Here is a 7,337-nt window from a genome sequence, read left to right on the forward strand (position 1 = left end):
TTTAGACTAACAGTGCATGATTCCTGGAATTCCTATTGAAAATTTTGAATTTATTTATTTTCTCTTTTTTCAAATAATTTTCGAAAAATACAAAAAAAATTAATAAAACCATAAAAACCAAAAATTTTATGTTTCTTGTTTGAGTCTAGTGTCAAATTTTAAGTTTGGTGTCAATTGCATATTTTGATTTTTGTTTAAATTTTCGAAGAACACATGCATGGAATTGTTCTTTCTTGATCTTCAAGTTGTTCTTGATGATTTCCCTTGTTTGATCTTTAAACTTTCTTGTTTTGTGTCTTTTCCTATTTTTCATATGCATTTTTTAATTATTAGTGTCTAAAGTTTAAAAATTTTTAAGTTTGGTGTCTTGCATGTCTTTCTTTTCTTAAAAATTTTTCAAAATTATTGGTGCATGAAATTGTGATCTCAGGCAACGGCGCCAAAAACTCTGTACGCACGTCTTAATAAATTGTTTTTCATTCACAACTTCGATACAACTAACCAGCAAGTGCACTGGGTCGTCCAAGTAATAAACCTTACGTGAGTAAGGGTCGATCCCACGGAGATTGTTGGTATGAAGCAAGTTATGGTCACCTTGTAGATCTCAGTCAGGCGGATATAAAATGGTTATGGAGTTTTCGAAAATATATAATAAAATAAGGATAGAAATACTTATGTAAATCATTGGTGAGAATTTCAGATAAGCGCATAGAGATGCTTTCGTTCCTCTGAACCTCTGCTTTCCTGCTGTCTTCATCCAATCAATCCTACTCCTTTCCATGGCTGGCTTTATGTAAGGACATCACCGTTGTCAATGGCTACTTTTTATCCTCTCTGGAAAATGGTCCGATGCGCTGTCACTACATGGCTAATCGTCTGGAGGCATCACCCTTGTCAATGGCTGCATCCCATCCTCTTGTGAAAATGGTCCAAATGCTCTGTCACAGCACGGCTAATCATCTGAGGTTCTCGATCATACTGGAATAGGATTCACCCTCCTTTTGCGTCTGTCTCTACGCCCAGCACTCACGAGTTTGAAGTTCGTCATAGTCATTCAATCCCAGAGTCCTACTCAGAATACCACAGACAAGGTTTAGACTTTCCGGACTCTCATGAATGCCACCATCAATCTAGCTTATACCACGAAGATTCTGATTAAGAGATCCAAGAGATACTCATTCAATCTAAGGTGGAACGGAAGTGGTTGTCAGGCACGCGTTTGTGGGGGAATGATGATGATTGTCACGTTCATCACATAGGTTGAAGTGCGAATGAATATCTTGGAAGCGGAATAAGTTGAATTGAATAGAAAAACAGTAGTACTTTGCATTAATTTTTGAGGAACAGCAGAGCTCCACACCTTAATCTATGGAGTGCAGAAACTCTACCGTATGAAAATACATAAGTGATAATGGTCCAGGCATGGCCGAATGGCCAGCCCCCATGAAAGTCTAAGATAGCATAAAACTGATCAAAGATGATCCGAAGATGTCTAATACAATAGTAAAAAGTCCTATTTATACTAAACTAGTTACTAGGGTTTACAGAAGTAAGTAGTTGATGCATAAATCCACTTCCGGGGCCCACTTAGTGTGTGCTTGGGCTGAGCTTGAATGTTACATGTGCAGAGGTCATTCTTGGAGTTGAACGCCAGTTTGTAACATATTTCTGGCATTCAACTCTGGCTTGTGATGTGTTTCTGGCGTTTAACTCCAGACAGCAGCATAGAACTGGCGTTCAACGCCCTTTTACGTCATCTAAACTCGGCCAAAGTATGGACTATTAAATATTTCTGGAAAGCCCTGGATGTCTACGTTCCAACGCAATTGGAAGCGCGCCATTTTGAGTTCTGTAGCTCCAGAAAATTCACTTTGAGTGCAGGGAGGTCAGAATCCAACAACATCAGCAGTCCTTCTTCAACCTCTGAATCTGATTTTTGCTCAAGTCCCTCAATTTCAGCCAGAAAATACCTGAAATCATAGAAAAACACACAAACTCATAGTAAAGTCCAGAAATGTGAATTTAACATAAAAACTAATGAAAACACCCCTAAAAGTAACTAGATTATACTAAAAACATACTAAAAACAATGCCAAAAAGCGTATAAATTATCCGCTCATCACAACACCAAACTTAAATTGTTGCTTGTCCCCAAGCAACTGAAAATAGGATAAAAAGAAGAGAATATACTATAAATTCCAAACTATCAATGAAACATAGCTCCAATCAGATGAGCGGAACTTGTAGCTTTTTGCCTCTTGAATAGTTTTGGCATCCCACTTTATCCATTGAGGTTCAGAATGATTGGCATCTATAGGAACTCAGAGTTCAGATAGTATTATTGATTCTCCTAGTTCAGTATGTTGATTCTTGAACACAGCTACTTTATGAGTCTTGGCCGTGGCCCTAAGCACTTTGTTTTCCAGTATTACCTCCGGATACATAAATGCCACAGACACATAATTGGGTGAACCTTTTCAGATTGTGACTCAGCTTTGCTAAAGTCCCCAATTAGAGGTGTCCAGGGTTCTTAAGCACACTCTTCTTTTGCTTTGGACCTTGACTTTAACCGCTCAGTCTCAAGTTTTCACTTGACACCTTCACGCCACAAGCACATGGTTAGGGACAGCTTGGTTTAGCCGCTTAGGCCAGGATTTTATTCCTTTAGGCCCTCCTATTCACTGATGCTCAAAGCCTTGGGATCCTTTTTATTGCCCTTGCCTTTTGGTTTTAAGGATTACTGGCTTTTTGCTCTTGCCTCTTGGTTTTAAGAGATTTTGGCTTTTTCTGCTTGCCTTTTCTTTTTCTATTTTTTTTTCGCCTTTTTTTTTCTTCAAGCTTTGTTCTTTGCTGCTTTTTCTTGCTTCAAGAATCATTTTTATGATTTTTCAGATTATCAAATAACATGTCTCCTTGTCATCATTCTTTCAAGAGCCAACATATTTAACATTCTTAAACAACAACTTCAAAATATATATGCACTGTTCAAGCATTCATTCAGAAAACAAGAAGCATTGTCACCACATCAACATAATTAAACTAAGTTCAAGGATAAATTTGAAACTCATGTACTTCTTGTTCTTTTGAATTAAAACATTTTTCATTTAAGAGAGGTGATGGATTCATAGGACATTCATAACTTTAAGACAAAGTTACTAAATACTAATGATCATGTAATAAGACACAAACTTAGATAAGCACTTAACATAGAAAACGAAAAACAGAGAATGTAAGAATAAGGAATGAGTCCACCTTAGTGATGGTGGTGTTTCCTTCTTGAGGAACCAATGATGTCCTTGAGCTCTTCTATGTCTCTTCCTTGTCTTTCTTGCTCCTCCCTCATTGCTTTTTGATCTTCTCTAATTTCATGAAGGATGATGGAGTGCTCTTGATGTTTCACCCTTAATTGTCCCATGTTGGAACTTAATTCTCCTAGGGAGGTGTTGATTTGCTCCCAATAGTTTTGTGGAGGAAGATGCATTTGAGGCATCTCCGGTTTTCCGGACTAAAATCTAAGTATTTCCACTGAACCATGGTGAGATAATTCTTTGGGTTCGGGTTCTTACTTTGATCATGGTTCCTAGTGATCCATGCATTGGCATAGAACTCTTGAACCATTAGAATTCTGACTTGTTGGATGGGTTTTGTTAGAACTTCCCAACCTCTTCTTTGGATTTCATGTCGGATCTCCGGATACTCATTTCTCTTGAGCTTGAAAGGGACCTCGGGGATCACCTTCTTCTTTGCCACAACATCATAGAAGTGGTCTTGATGAGCTTTGGAGATGAATCTTTCCATCTCCCATGACTCGGAGGTGGGAGCTTTTGTCTTCTCTTTCCCTTTTCTACAGGATTCTTTGGTCTTGGGTGCCATCAATGGTAATGGAAAAACAAAAAGCTTATGCTTTTACCACACCAAACTTAGAATATTGCTCGTCCTCGAGCAAGAGAAAAAAGAATAGATGAAGAAGAAGAAGAAATGGAGGAGAGGGAGAGAGAGATGTGTTTCGGCCAAGAAGGGGAAGAGAGGGTTGTGTTGTGTGAAAATGAGGAAGAATGGAGGGCTGTATATAGGGAAGGGAGGGGGGGTAAGGTTCGGCCATAAGGGTGGGTGTTGGGTGGGAAATTGATTTTGAATTTTGAAGGTAGGTGGAGTTTATGAGGTAGGTTTATGGGGAAGAGTGGATGGATGTGAGTGGTGAAGTGGTGATAGTGAAGAGAGATTGAGGTGATTGGTGAAGAGTTTTGGGGAAGAGTGTTTATTGGGAATAGAGGATGAACATTGAGAAGAGGGAAGAGAGTGAGTGGTGGTAGGTGGGGATCCTGTGGGGTCCACAGATCCTGAGTTGTTCAAGGATTTACAACCTTGCACCAAATTGGGCATGCAAAATGCCCTTGCACACAACTCTGGGTGTTCAGCGCCAGATTGGTGCTTGTTCTGGGTGTTGAACGCCCATTTGTTGCTCATTTCTGGCGTTGAACGCCAGAACCATGCTTGTTCTGGGCGTTCAGCGCCAGCTCTTCTCCAGGGTGCAATTCTGGCGTTCAAACGCCCAGATGCTGCCCATTTTGGGCGTTCAGCGCCAGAACCATGCTCTGTTCTGGCGTTGAACGCCAGCCAGATGCTTTTTACTGGCGTTTAAACGCCAGTGAGATCCTCCTCCAGGGTGTGATTTTTCTTCTGCTGTTTTTGATTCCGTTTTCAATTTTTATATTTATTTTGTGACTCCACATGATCATGAACCTAATAAAACATGAAAGAACAATAAAATTAGATAAATAAAAATTGGGTTGCCTCCCAACAAGCGCTTCTTTAATGTCAATAGCTTGACAGTGGGCTCTCATGGAGCCTCACAAATGTTCAGAGCATTGTTGAGACTTCCCAACACCAAACTTAGAGTTTGACTGTGGGGACTCTGGTTGACTCTGTTTTGAGAGAAGCTTTTTATGCTTCCTCTCCATGTTTACAGAAGGATGACCTCGAGTTTTAAACACAAGGGAGTCCTCATTCAATTGAAGGACTAGTTCACCTCTGTCAACATCAAGCACAGCTCTTGCTGTGGCTAGGAAGGGTCTTCCAAGGATGATGGATTCATCCTCATCCTTCCCAGTATCTAGGACTATGAAATCAGCAGGGATGTGAAGGCCTCCAACCTTTACTAACACGTCCTTTACTTGTCCATAAGCCTGTTTTCTTGAATTGTCTGCCATCTCTAATGAGATTTTAGTAGCTTGCACCCCAAAGATTCCCAGTTTCTCTATTACAGAGAGGGGCATGAGGTTTATCCCTGAACCAAGGTCACACAGAGCCTTTTCAAAGATCATGGTGCCTATGGTACAAGGTATTAGGAACTTTCCAGGATCCTGTTTCTTCTGAGGCAATGTCAGTTGATCCAGATCACTCAGTTCATTGGTGAATAGGGGAGGTTCATCTCCCCAAGTCTCATTACCAAATAAATTGGCATTCAGCTTCATGATTGCACCAAGGTACTTGGCAACTTGCTCTTTAGTAACATCCTCATTCTCTTCAGAAGAGGAATACTCATCAGAGCTCATGAATGGCATAAGGAGGTTCAATGGAATCTCTATGGTCTCTAGATGAGCCTCAGATTTCTTTAGTTCCTCAAAGGGAAACTCCTTATTGATCACTGGACGTCCCAGGAGGTCTTCCTCACTGGGATTCACGTCCTCCACTTCCTCTTTGGATTCGGCCATGATGGTTATATCAATGGCCTTGCACTCTCCTTTTGGATTTTCTTCTGTATTGCTTGGGAGAGTACTAGGAGGGATTTCAGTGATCCTTTTACTCAGCTGGCCCACTTGTGCCTCCAAATTTCTAATGGAGGATCTTGTTTCATTCATAAAACTCATAGTGGCCTTAGATAGATCAGAGACTAAGTTTGCTAAATTAGAGGTATTTTTTTCAGAGTTCTCTGTCTGTTGCTGAGTGGATGATGGAAAAGGCTTGCTATTGCTAAACCTGTTTCTTCCACCATTATTAAAGCCTTATTGAGGCTTTTGTTGATCCTTCCATGAGAAATTTGGATGATTTCTCCATGATGAGTTATAGGTGTTTCTATAAGGTTCACCTAAGTAATTTACCTCTGCTATTGCAGGGTTCTCAGGATCATAGGCCTCTTCTTCAGAAGGCGCCTCTTGAGTACTGTTGGATGCAGCTTGCATTCCATTCAGATTCTGAGAAATCATATTGACTTGCTGAGTCAATATTTTGTTCTGAGCCAATATGGCATTCAGAGTATCAATTTCAAGAACTCCCTTCTTCTGAGGCGTCCCATTACTCACAGGATTCCTCTCAGAAGTGTACATGAACTAGTTATTAGCAACCATCTCAATGAGTTCTTGAGCTTCTGCAGGCGTTTTCTTTAGGTGAATGGATCCACCTGCAGAATTATCCAACGACATTTTAGCTAATTCAGAAAGACCATCATAGAATATATCCAGGATGGTCCAGTCTGAAAGCATGTCAAAAGGACACTTTTTGGTCAGTTCTTTGTATCTCTCCCAAGCTTCATAGAGGGATTCACCTTCTTTCTGTCTGAAGGTTTGAACAACCACTCTAAGCTTACTCAGCTTTTGAGGAGGAAAGAACTTGGCTAAGAAAGCCTTGACCAGCTTATCCCAAGAGTTCAGGCTATCCTTAGGTTGAGAGTCCAACCATATTCTAGCTCTGTCTCTTACAGCAAAAGGGAAAAGCATGAGCCTGTAGACTTCGGGATCTACTCTATTAGTCTTAACAGTATCACAGATCTGCAAGAATTCAGTTAAGAACTGAAAAGGATCTTCAGATGGAAGTCCATGAAACTTGCAGTTTTGCTGCATCAGAGAAACTAATTGAGGTTTCAGCTCAAAATTGTTTGCTCCAATGGTAGGGATGGAGATGCTTCTTCCATGTAAATTGGAATTAGGTGCAGTAAAGTCACCAAGCATCCTCCTTGTATTATTATTATTTTTGGCTGCCATCTCCTCTTCCTGTTCGAAAATTTCTGAAAGGTGCTTGCTGGATTGTTGTAATTTAGCTTCTCTTAGTTTTCTCTTCAGAGTCCTTTCAGGTTCTGGATCTGCTTCAACAAGAATGTTCTTGTCTTTGCTTCTGCTCATATGAAAAAGAGGGACAGAAAAATAATAATAATAGGGGTCCTTTTTACCACAGTATAGAGGTCCCTGTGTGAGTAGAAGAAAAGAAGAAGAAAAAATTTGAACACAGATGGAAGAGGGGGTTCAAATTTGGGTGAGATGAAGTATTAGTAGATGAATAACTAAATAGAAGGAGATGAGAGAGAAGGAGAATTTTTGAAAATTATTTTTGAAAAAGAGTTA

General features: G+C 40.1%; 1 non-coding gene across 1 annotated transcript; it reads left to right on the forward strand.

Moving 5' to 3' along the window:
- The first annotated feature begins 6,476 nt into the window (after nucleotides 1–6,476).
- Nucleotides 6,477–6,584, forward strand: LOC112745070 (small nucleolar RNA R71). The gene has a single exon (XR_003173017.1). It is a non-coding gene; the product is annotated as a small nucleolar RNA R71 (small nucleolar RNA).
- Nucleotides 6,585–7,337: the final 753 nt, after the last annotated feature.

The sequence above is a fragment of the Arachis hypogaea genome, chromosome 14 (genome assembly GCF_003086295.3).
Source record: "Arachis hypogaea cultivar Tifrunner chromosome 14, arahy.Tifrunner.gnm2.J5K5, whole genome shotgun sequence".
Taxonomy (NCBI): Eukaryota; Viridiplantae; Streptophyta; class Magnoliopsida; order Fabales; family Fabaceae; genus Arachis; species Arachis hypogaea.